The following is a 13,564-nucleotide window of genomic DNA, read 5'->3' on the forward strand; positions in this document are numbered from 1 at the left end:
TTTTGTCAAAGTAGGCCATGAACAATTAATGATAGGATCAAATTACGCGGTATATATTTGTAAATAATTTCTTCAAAGCAACTATATGCATTAAAAGAACGGTTTGGCAGATAATGATTTATGTCCACGTTTTTATTGATTCGAACCACTGTGCGACGTTCGGATTCCATGAACCGATAACTACATGTATAAAAACATTTTCCACTGTTGAAAATCTTTTCGATTTTAATAAACCGACACATAAGTTTATTCAGAAAGTGTTACGATCGAATATTTTATAACTTGAATGATATATTTATTAAGACTCATTATATTGTCAGATGAATAAATGGAATAAATAAATAAATAAATAAATAAATAAATAAACAAGTTTTTGTAAGGGATGTAAAATTCATTCATATTACTGCTAGTTAAACCAAATTAAAAAATCTGAATGGATTAAGTTTCTACAACAAGCTCATTTGATCAGTTTCAATTCTGGTTTCCACTTAGTAAATATCACTGTTGTGAAACATTTGAAACAAGAAACTTGTTGCACATCAAACAAGAAAAGTACGCTTTTCCAATCGCATAGTCGTTGCGAAAAAAGTTGATGAATTCAGTTCTAGAACAATAATGGCTACTTGGGAGATATCGGAAACGATGTTTGAGGTGGTTCTAAATTCTGCTTTAGTTCCTTATATGTAAAATTTCGCTTTATGTACGGCACTTGTTCAGCGGTTTGAACAGTCTTGATAATCTGATTTGACTGGTATTTTAGTACTTTTTTACTAAATCCCGCTACAGTTTAGATCTGCCACAGATATTGTATTTTTGCTTCAAAAATGTAAATGCCTACTCATGAAAACCGTTCCGAAAATACCCATATTGTGAGGGTTTTAGGGAACTATCAATAAACCGGAAGCCGCCATCTTGGATTTCAAAATCACTTCAAACATCGTTTTCTAATTCACTCATCACTCATCAAACCCGTTCCAAAAATACCCATACCATATTCTGATGGTTTGTAAAGAATATCGATGAACCGGAAGTCGCCATCTGTGAAATTGATGCGATTTAGAACATCCTTTTCCTGCAAATGCAGGAAAAGGATGATTTTTGTTCCATAGTTATCCATTATATTATACATATCAAATAATTTACAGACATAAGGAAATCTTTTTTTACGTTAAAAATTCCACATAACGTAAACTTTTTTTACGTCATAATTCGATTTACGAAGTCCCGATTATTCCGTAAATGGAGGTTTGGGTGTGAAAGGTTTCTGAGTTTTATTCGAATCCGACTTCTGGTTCCGGAACTATAGGATGATATGTGTAACGAAATTAAAATAATGTCACTCAATTTGCTAGTAGATAGCTGAAGCGATTAGGTCCATCTAACATTGAAATGCAGGATCTTGAGGTCTCATAAAAACTTCTTGTTTCGCCTTTCTCATATAGAAAGGTTATGCAATCACTTGAAAAACCGACTAGTGAAAATTGGCCCGGAGGGCCAAGTGTCATATACCATTCGACTCAGTTCATCGAGCTGAGCAATGTCTGTGTGTGTGTGTGTATGTATGTGTGTGTGTGTATGTGTCAAATAATCTCACTAGGTTTTCTCGGAGATGGCTGAACCGATTTTGACAAACTAGAATTCAAATGGAAGGTCTCGTGGTCCCATACAGAATTCCTGAATTTCATCCGGATCCGACTTCCGGTTCCGGAATTATAGGGTAAAGTGTGTTCAATATTGTACACCGTCACTTAAACCGGCGAAGCAAAAAACGTGAAAATTTTTCTAAACTGATCTCAAAACTACACAAATCGATAGTCATTATTAGTAAGCAACTAAACAAACCGATTTCGGCTATCCTGGTTCCCGGTATCCGGTTCCGGAAGTACCAGAAATAGTGGTCATATATACCAAAATGGATCTCACTCACTTTTGTCAGCGATGGTTTGACCGATTTCCACAGACTTAGATTCAAATGAAAGGTCTTCCGGTCCCATACGGAATTCCTGAATTTCATCCGGATCCGATTTCCGAATCTGGAGTTATAGGGTGCGTACTAGAAGAGTTTGTGTGTCATGTTAGTTGGTGGCCGTACGAACCGACTTCGATTATACCGGTTCTCGGGTTGCGGTGCCGGAAGTGCATATAATAGTGAACCCATTTCGTTCTCTTAAGGGTGGCTCACGCAATCAAAGCACTGTTTTATTCTGTATGTTATGCATAAACAATCACTTGGTTTCTTTCAAAAATCGAAGAGAAAATTTTTGAATAGAATACCACAATATTATATGTACATGAGAAAGGCATCATTACACCACTAGGTTGATTAAAACAGGTTTTTTCAATTAGATCCGACTTCCGGTTCAGGGGATACAGGGTATTTGTGTAAAAATTCTACATAAATTTATCGGGTTCACAGATTTTGAGAGTCGACGAGCAAATAAACTCATTTCAGTTTTACTGGTATTCGGTTTTAGATCCCGGAAGATAACCAAATTATGTGTAATGCACTACGATTTTTCTAAGATGGCCACGCTGATTTTTAAAAATTTCGAAACTAGTAAAATGCTTAACAATCCGTTAGGCGAAATTGACTGACTTCGGCTACACCGATTTCCGAATTCCGTTACCGAATGCATCGGGAGTATAGAAGCTACAAGAAGGCCGAAGCCATTTTATTGAAAAACATTTTAATTAAAATAAACTTATGGTCCCATACAAAATTGGTGAATTTTATTCAATTCCGACTTCCAATTTTGAAATTACAGGGTGATGAGTTTTTAAAATTCAAACCGTCATAGAACATACCAAAAAACATCACAGTTGGGCTCAAAACTATTTCAATTTATTCGTCATACTAATTCATGGACAAACGGACTATTTTTGTTATGCTGTTCTCTGAATACCGTTTCTGGAAGTACAATGAATATGGACAAAAACTGTGAAGAGGAACTCACTTCTACATCTCATGAAATGCTTGATCGATTGCCACACGTTTAGGTTGAAAGGAACAATTTTAAGGTTTCATACAGTTTCTATCTTCGATTCGTCTTGCAGTTCCAAAATTTTAATTACAATGCATTCAAAAAAACGGTCATTAAAATAGTTTCAAGAAAACTAAGCACAACGAAGAATATTCACGCGAGAATCACACGCTGATTGACAAAAAGGTCATCTCACTGCTAGGAGGATTAAAAAAAATATCTCGGAGACAAAAGAATCGATTTTGAAAAACTTAGATTCGTTTGAAAACTCACAATACTAATGGCCGAGGACGAAATCTTTCAAATGTTTTAATGAGACTACTTAAATCTACAAGAGAAAGGCATTATTTATTTATTTATTTATTTATTTATTTATTTATTTATTTATTTATTTATTTATTTATTTATTTATTTATTTATTTATTTATTTATTTATTTATTTATTTATTTATTTATTTATTTATTTATTTTCCATCTGACCTATGTTGGTCTTCATGAAATAGTGTATGGATGGGAAAAGCCCATTTGAAAATCAGCAATCTTCAAATGCGCGCAAAAACCCATCATCTTTTCTACTTTTTCTACTTTTTTCCACGCTCTAAGGCTTCTCGGAGGAACATTGATATGTATTTGAGAGAGAATCTCCGGAGCATCGATTTGTCCACTTAGTAATTTTGCTATAAATACCGCTCTGAATATGGTCCTTCGTTTGGCTAGTGTGTCCATACCGAGCAAACAACAGCGATCGGTATATGGTGGCAGTTCTAACGGATTACGCCAAGGCAGAGATCTAAGAGCAAATCGGAGAAATCGTGCTTGTACTGCTTCGATTCTATTGATCCAGACGCTCACGTATGGGCTCCAAATATGTACTGATGCTTCGAGGACAGACCGAACTAGCGAATAATATAATGCTCGCAAGCAGTACGGATCGTTAAACTCTTTGGCGACCCTTACAATGAAACCAAGATTTCTATTTGCCTGAGCTATTATATGAGCGTAATGATGTCTAAATGAAAGTTGGGAATCAAGATGCACGCCGAGATCTTTAAAGACTGATACTCTTTCAAGTGTTTCACCAGAGATGCTGTAGTTCCAAAGTATTGGGCTTTTCTTACGTGTAAAAGAAATTACCGAGCATTTAGACACACTTATAGTCAAGAGGTTGAGATTGCACCAATTACAGAAATTGTTTAAGTACCGCTGAAGTTCCTCGCAATCTGCTGTTGATCGTACCACAAGAAATAATTTCAAATCATCCGCATACATAAGTCTGTATCCTGGTGGTATGACGAGAGAAACGTCATTGAAAATAGCAAAAATAGTAATGGACCGAGGTTGCTTCCTTGAGGAACACCCGACATATTGATGAAGTTGTATGACTCAACGTTTCCAAGCTTTACAGACAGAACTCGGCCTATGAGGTATGATTTAAGCCACGCAGAGAAGTTTGATGATACTCCTAAACGCTCAAGTTTTGCTAGTAATAGTGTATGATCTACACGATCGAACGCAGCTTTGAGGTCCGTGTATATTGTGTCTACTTGTGATCCAGTTTCCATATTTTTAATACAATAAGAACAGAATTGTGTCAGATTGGTGATAGTCGATCTGTTTGGGAAAAAACCATGCTGATCCTTCGAGATATACGACTTTGTTTCACGAAATAGGACGTCTCCAACTAAAATCTCAAGAAGCTTAGATCCGGCACAGAGTGAAGTTATACCTCGGTAATTTGTAACATCTTGTTTGTCTCCTTTTTTGAAGACAGGAAACATAAATGATTTTTTCCAGTTCAAAGGAAATCGTGACTGCGACAATGATAGGTTGAAAATTATTCTCAGAGGTGTACACAATACCCTTGAACATCTTTTCAGGATTATAGATGGAATCCCATCTGGCCCTGCCGATGTAGAGGATTTCAACTTGTTAATTGCCACCATAATATCCTCATCAGAAAAACGAATATTGTCGACATGTATAACACCTCGGGGTACGTTTTGTAGGCAACATTCAACCTGAGTAGAGTTAGCCGAATCGGAGTTGAACACACTCGAGAAGTGTTTTGCAAATAGATTACATGTGTCACTTATGGTGTTTGAAGTTTCGTTTTCAAGGAACATACAGGAAGGAAGTCCATTCTCTTTGCGTTTACCATTAACAACAGACCAAAATTGCTTTGGATTCCGTTTCAAATTTGACTGAGTTCGTTCCACGTGTTTTGAATAGAGAAAGCGGTTATACGATCGATAGTTGTTACTGGCTTGAGAAAAATCTCTTTTTGTAATTGGGTTCCGTCGACTTGTGTAACACACTACTAGGTGTGTATCACACTTCTAGGTGGATTGAAAAGAGTTTTTCATCTTACCCTTAAGTGCAATCTATCGAACAGAGACAACAGATCTCGCTTTAACGAACGGTTCTAGTATTTGAGATGACTACTGGAGCCGTTACCCTATTATCTTTTATTTAACACAGAAGAAATTATAGAAAAACCTGTTTTAATCCACCTAGTGGTGTAATTATGTCTTTCTCATGTCAATCCGGAAGTCGGATCTGGATGAAATTCAGGAATTACGTATGGACCTTTCAATTGAACCTAAGTTTGTGAAAATCGGTACAGCCATCTCTGAGAAAATTTAGTGAAAAAAAGTTGCACACACACACATACGCACATACACACTCAAACATTTTGCTTACTCGACGAACTGAGTCGAATGGTATACGACACTCGGCCCTCGGTTCAAAAGTCGGTTTTCAAAGTGATTGCATAACCTTTCTATATGAGAAAGGCGAAAAATGAAGGTAGGTAATATCAGAGACATAACCGAATTAACGTGAATACGAAAATTTCCTTTAATTTAATTTAGATGTAATGATCAATAAAATAAAAACAAATATCTTACACCACTCGCATAATCTGAAGTCACTAAAACGCATTCAAACCAATACACACAATGGTGCGTTTGCATTGCACACGGTTTATCAAACTTATTATTTTCATTTTCGATTTGCATATTTTAACAGTTGAATATTTCGTGTAGCTCTTTTGTAAACATGTCGTACGTCGTTGTTCACTTTTCTGTACTTGGTGTACTTGGCTCCAATGCGAACGACCAGCAGCTGAATACGGATGCTATTGTTCTTGTTTGAAGCGAAACTCACACTCACAAATTTTTCCACTATTTTGAGGTGAAAAACCGCCATAATATGAGAGGGGGTGGCATTTCATACCAAGAAAGTATGTGTCAAGTTTGAAAAGAATCGGTTTAGTAGATTTTAATTCAATAAGACCTAATTTGTCAAATGAAGGAAAATTTTATTTGTGATGATTTAATGTTAAATGAGCTTGAATTCTACTGGTTTCGACTGTAACTTGCGTTCTGCTAGCAGGTGCGACTATATGAATTCAAATGCACCTTTTACCCGCCAAGCAGATGCATGCTTCTGTGGCTCAGTCGATTAACAGACGTACTTGCGATCCAATGATTCTCGGTCCAAAGTCGTGGTGGTTGCTAATCAGTATTCTTTTTTTTATTTCAATGAGTTTCATGTCATGGAGTTTTAGACATAATATTAAATGTTCTTCGACGTAAACTTGAGTGAACTGCGATGCTCCATTTATGTGCATCTAATAAGATGTAAAATCACAGCAAAACCACCGAACAGCGAGAGTTCCGTTTCGTAAACTAAAATGAAGATAACCACATTCAATCTAAATTTGAGTAAATAATATTCAACGGCAAAGTAAATTCAACTTACTTGTCATTAAATTTTCGCATAGCTGTTCTAGAAACTATACACTCTTAGAAGAAATAAAATGTACGCTCGATATAAATTCGAGCACTCCGTAATTTATTCGGTGATGACACAATATTACGTCCATTAACATGTAAAAATAGCTTTTGTGTCTGTATAGATATAAACTTCAGTTAAATTAACTGTGTAGTTAATGATATCACCTATCATTACATGCTTTGAATTGGGAATTCAAGTGAATTGCGACGCTTGTTTTTATGTGCATAAAGACGTAAGTTTACACGATTTTTCCTAAGTGTGTAATTATAGTTACTTTACCTAAAATCAGGATATTGAACGCAAGAACCTTCGAATTGAATAAAAAGTTTTTTAAATCAAGCAATTTTGTGGTTTTGTAGTATGCTTAATTCTTCCTTATTCGATAAGTTTTTATAGGTTCATTTCGTGCATAGAAGAATAAATTCATTCCAAGTGCATAAAGACATCTCACACTTATCTAGTTAACTTACGGGCCGATCCACATTCACCGGTCTTCTTACGGTGCTCACAGATTACAATCTTTCCGAAGGTGTCCATGCGTGGCGCACATGTCCTGAAATAGCACAGTGCCGGTCCTTGAAGTCGTTCAAGCTCCAGTGGAGCAATTTGCGTTTAGGTGTGAATTTATTGCCGTCGATCATCCATAAAAGCTGAGATAAAATTGTGTCGCTTCATTTAGTTTCATTGGTTCTCCCAGGATTGATTCCTGCAACCGTCGTGAGGGATCGGGTAGGTGGCAGAAAAAGAATACTTTTAATTAAGCATCAACGGCGACCTTTTTCCTATAGCTGACAAAGTGTTCACCATTTTCTCTCCGAAGACCGAGCATAAGCCCATTATGTTAGACTGTAAACGCATTGGTACGTATAAAGAACCCGAGCCAAGATCCTTCGGCAACCGGGCTATCCGGATGGGGCACAGGTACACAGGCACAGGTTGTTTGCTCACTCGTTACGAGTGGATGGTGTAATAAAAGCTGAAGGGTGATTCCCTCGCCCTCCTGACCCACGTGCCATTCAGGGGGTGATGTCGGACATGTCCCTAGGATTCTTCGGTAAAACTTCCGGACCTGAACTTGTGCTACAGTTGTCCACTCTAAATTATTCTTTCGTTTTTTTTTCTTTTTCCTAGTACTTATGTTCACTGAATAGAAAAATTGTATAAAAGTACAGAAGGAGCAACACTTCGACTGATGTTGTTACTGGCAATTCAGTCTGAAATATGCGTAACGTTTTGTACTGGGCATGTGAGATGTCATGCTGGGTTGTAAAATGCAATCTGTTGCATTGAGAAATGTGCAACAAGCAAAATAATCCAGCCAAGTGAATGCCTCGTAGTCCGATTAGCTGAGTCATGCACCACTAAGTAAGTGCCGGCCCAAGTAAGGCTTGGCCGATGAGTTTCTTCTGTTGACTACAGTGCTAATTTGAATAACATAAGACTCCCCAAGGATAAACCACACCCAAGACGATGACCACCGTTTCTCACACGAGCCGGCTAATGAACGAGCCCCAGAAGGACAAGTGTGCGCCAAGTCCGCACGCCCTATCGTAATTCCGCCGTGTCATCAGTCAAAAATAAATACGTGCAACATGAAACTTCTACTTCCAGTGCTGACCCCCTCTCCGTGTCCGGACCGCGGATGTCCATAGGTTTGCGAGGATGTTGTTGTATTTTTCTATTTCATTTTTTTTTCCTCTCCCCATATGTTCGCCCAGGATGATTCCTTTTAATTCAATTAATTTATTATCTTCACCTTTGGTGATTGCCCACTAGGCGATAGCTCAGTAGAAAGACACACCACGGAAGAGCCACTCCTTCCTTGGTATTCAAATTATCAGCCATGCTCACTTGCACGGGGAGGGGCACTCTTTATAGACGTTAATTTATTCTCCTTTGATTATGTAGACACATTTTCCTATAATATGTAAGTTGAGTGCTCATGATTTCAAATCAATTGAGTAATTCCAAGCAATGTTCCTAGTTCCAGTGTTTAAACCTATTCCAACCGAGCACTCAAATTCTGTTATTCTATGCTATGAATTGATACATTGAGTAGTGCCACAAACGAGTAGCTGAACTTTGTCAGGATTTCGGTTATAAATATTACAGGGTGATGAATTGAAAACTGTAATTTCAAGAGCGTGTTTCTATACATGGTGGTGCAAAAACGAATAGAATTCTTTGAACAAGTTCCAAAACGGCACTTCTTTCTCAGATATGGGCTAAGCCAGTTCTTACCAATTGGGCTCGAATGAAACTCATTTTACTTTATAGAAACCTCTTCAAAATCGATTAACGATAGTAAGATCTTTCAACCATGTATACTCACTTTTTCACACAGGCTTCGTCAATGTCGTCATTTTGAAATGAAATAATGGAGGTTATAGTTTTTTTAGAATTCTTAAAGGAAATAGAGACCAAATATTCTTATCTACTCCTTCACAATGAAGTGACCGTAAGTGTGGTGTTGTGCTTGAATGAAATAAATACATTTCTCAATGGAAAAGGCATCAACAACTCTGTTTAGAGAACTACCAATGTTTGCTAAAATTTTACATACTTGGAAAATTATACAGAATTCGACATTTTTTACGCGAGCAAAATTCCGATTCTATAAATGAGCAAAACGTGTCATGATTTGGGGAAAATAATATATTTTCATGTTATGATAATATACCATGATTAAAACTTCTCGGATCATGATCCATTTGGACTGATTTCGCTGAAATTTAAACGTAACGCGCTTGACGTTGTTGGGTATAACTTTAGGCGTGTTTCTGCTACGATGGTAATTTTTGCAACCTAAATTCAGTGAAAAGCACAACGAACTTGTTTCAATCAGAATCATTAACAATTAAAATATTATGTTTTTTTGAAAACGACAACGCCCAAAATAACGTGTTTACTGTAGTTCATTGCTTCCGTTTTGATTTTAAATTTAAACCCTTGAACGAACTGCATGAAAAAAACACGTGTGCATCAAACCGGTTAAAAAGAAACTTGCAAATACCGCGGATCGATTTTTCCTTTTATGTTTTCAAAACATCGTTATTTATAACGATTCAAACAAAATTGAACATTGTTGTTTGTCAAATGAAAAGCGTAGCCGTGCTTAGTCTCTTGTGATGTCAATTTTCGGTTCATTATCTTTAGTTTTATGGTATGTTTAACAAATTCTCTATCAGCCGGTGGGTAAAACAACATGATTATTAAATGAACATGCTTCAGGATCAAGTAACCATTTTCAGTAGGTCTTGCTTTTCAATGTCTGCTTTTTGCTTCACCATTAATCTATTAAGCAATCTATCACACGGTATTTGAGACAGAGGGTTCAAAGTGATATCCGGGTAGAAAATTAGAGTTACGAACTTTGAACAAAATGCATTCTTCAAGTAACGCTTTTTCGAACCATGATTAATTTTCATGGAAGAAGAGTTATTGCTCATGGTTTCATGATAAGTTAAAATGGTTTCGTAAATTTCTAATCATGAGGGCAGTAACGGATTTTTTTCCGTGCACGGTTATTTCATAAGGTACAAAAGTTTTTCTTCGCCGGTGCATCCACAATACATAGTATTTTAAATCTAATATACTTCGAATATCATATTAGTATGTCGGTATTCATTAGTGTAATATAAACACTGTTTTTATCAAACGATTTGCTATTATAAATGTGAGCGGATCATTTCGTCGAGAGCCATTTCGCCGAAAGTCGTTTCGCCGAACAGGTCATTTCGATAAAGTGGCGATCTCTTGCATACAACCTGTAACCGCCTCGTTTGTCCGGTCTACTCAAGGCTAGATTTCTTTGCTTTAGTTAGGTCCGAACGAGCGGTAGCGAGGTCGGACAGCACCCAAATCAAATCGATGTGGCGAAGCCGCATAAGATATTTTGTCGTGAATACGACTCACTTTACTATGGGGCGCCTTTTCAAAATTTACCCTCTGAGAGAGTGATAAGTTTTTGATCGTGAATATCTCCTGTTGTATCTAATGAATCAACATAATACTTACTACATGCCATCAGAAGTATGATCACAATTTTATGATAAAATTTTCAGTTGTGTGACATAATCTCAAATAGTTCAAAATTAAACTTTTCTGAAATGTTTGGTATAAACGAGTATCAAAGAGGATAATTCGTAAGGCGCGTTTGCCTTTTTCGTATTTTGAAAGCTCATAGCTCAGTGATCTGTGGAAGGATTTAAATAATCTAACTACCAATAGAATCGAAAATTTTCAACTTGAACGTGCAACTGTTCCCGAAACAAGACACACACGAGAGCAACATTGAGGACCTGTCGTCTCACTGTTTCCCGTTCTGCGAACAGGAAAAAGAATTTTGGCAAAGGGGCTGTCCGTACACTGCTGCCAGTAGCAGGTATAAAATGAAATTTGATGTGAGAAATAGCGTCATTTAAGTTAAAGCAGCTACTCTGAACGTACGAGACACCGTCAGCACGATGGCACCGAAAATCGATAGGAAGGCAGCCAAAAAGTCCAGCAAGACTCATTCAAAACACTTTTCAGTGCTTTTCAGACAATTCAAAGCCATTTTCAATGCTAAAGATTATCATAAAGAACTAGTTGAATTTTGTCGTTTTCCTACCATTTTCTGAGCAACTGCTATCTTTGTTTCGGCAACACACGAGAAGTTAAAATAATTTGCACCGTCACTAACACATTCAATTACGAACGGAAATGCGAAATTGGAGTTGATGATGTTGAACACATCTTTATACTAGTATACAAATATGCCTTGCGAAACAGAGTTGCCACGTATACAGATCAAAATGTATTTTTTCGTGAATACTTTAGTATGCGGCCGAAAACAAAAATTAACAAATTGTCAGAACAAAGGTTTCTACTTGATTTGCGCATTCTACTTTTCAGGCGTATCAGAACTGGCTAAACTGAAAGCAATCTGAAATATTTCTTTATCACAGTGATGTGGTCGTCCTGAAAAAGACGGGGTTTTCAACTCCTCGTCGTTACGGATGGCCAGCTGCAGATGGCGAGGGATGATTTTCGTTTTCTTGTTGTCACGGGCAGCGTTACCGGTCAATTCCAACACTTCGGTAGCCAAGTACTCCATCACTGCCGCCAGATAGGCTGATGCACCGGCACCGACACGCTCGGCGAGGTTTCCGTTCCGAAGCAGACGATAGATTCTGCCAACTGGAAACTGCAGACCAGCACGGTTCAAGCGGGACTTTGCCTTGCCCTTAACTGTTCCTCCTGTTTGCGTGTTTCTGCGTAAAAATTCCATCAGATGCTGTTCACAGCTAGACAGTCAATTCAGTATTACTGGCTGCTGCTCTACTACCTCTCTTTTTTATGTCGTCTCACTATTTCCCGTTCTGTGAACAGGAAAAGGAATTTTGCCGAAAGGGCTGTCCGTACACAGCTGCAGTAGCAGGTATAAAACGAAATGTCATGTGAGAAATAGCGTCATTTAAGTTAAAGCAGCTACTCTGAACGTACGAGACACCGTCAGCACGATGGCACCGAAAACCGGTAGAAAGGCAGATTTTCATCAAGATGGAAATTAAAATAATTTGTACCGTCACTAACACATTCAATTACGAACGGCGATGTGAAAGCTTAACTGATGATGTTGAACACATTTTTATACTAGTATGGGGTCGTGTGAAAATATGCCATGCGAAACAGGGTTGCCATATATACAGGTTAATCTGTTTTATTATTATTATTATTATTATTATTATTATTATTATTATTATTATTATTATTATTATTATTATTATTATTATTATTATTATTATTAGTATTATTATTATTATTATTATTATTATTATTATTATTATTATTATTATTATTATTATTATTATTATTACTATCATTATTATTATTAAAATGACTCTTGCATACCGAAGATCGTCGATACATTTCAGATCAGGCCATTGCAATCGTCTCGTACTGAAATTTCGAGAAGAATCAGATATCTTCGAACTCCATAGCTTCAATAAAAATAAACTACAAATTTGTCGTACCTAGCCCCCTATATTGGCAAATTAAGAAGGAGTTGTTTCAAGTTTGGAATATATAGTTATAGAATAGTAGCTGTTTAATGTTACTAATCTGTATTTTAATGTAGGTGCATCGCTTCAAACTCTATTAGTGAAAAAGGGGAAAGCTTGCACAATTCATAAAATCAATCAACTAACTGATATTCGGAAAAGTGATGGGAGCGTGCTACTTTTTTCGTATTCACGACATCCAGTTATGTCTCTGACATTACCCACCCGTCTTTTTTCACTTAGTAAACGGAAAATACCACATACATTTGCTTGGTAGATACACCTATGCAATTGCTTAGTGGCTAATCGTCAACAAGTTTCCTTGGGAACTCCGTTCTGAGGTTCATGAATCAAACTCATTTGTGTTTATTTGAAATCAATTCCAATTATAATATTAACACAATTACAAGAATCGGCGAAATGACCCTTTCGGCGGAATGACCCTGATCCATAATAAATTACATTAAGTAAAAAACATTTTTTTTGTACTTTATCTTATGACTATTTCAGGTTTGTTTGTATCAGTTCATCACTTTTATTCAATGTAATGGCTATTAGTTGAACTCATGGAAGAGGAAGGAATCTAACATAAAATAAAAAGTAAATTGGAACTCCGATAGGCTTAATGAAATGATAAAGAAGTTTCATGTAAGGAAGGTCACGACAAGCAAGAATGTCGCGAACTGGGACATTGGATAGTCTACCTTGGGTATGCAGGGAGAGAATTGACATCACGATACT

Source organism: Malaya genurostris, chromosome 1, assembly GCF_030247185.1.
Source record: "Malaya genurostris strain Urasoe2022 chromosome 1, Malgen_1.1, whole genome shotgun sequence".
NCBI lineage: Eukaryota > Metazoa > Arthropoda > Insecta > Diptera > Culicidae > Malaya > Malaya genurostris.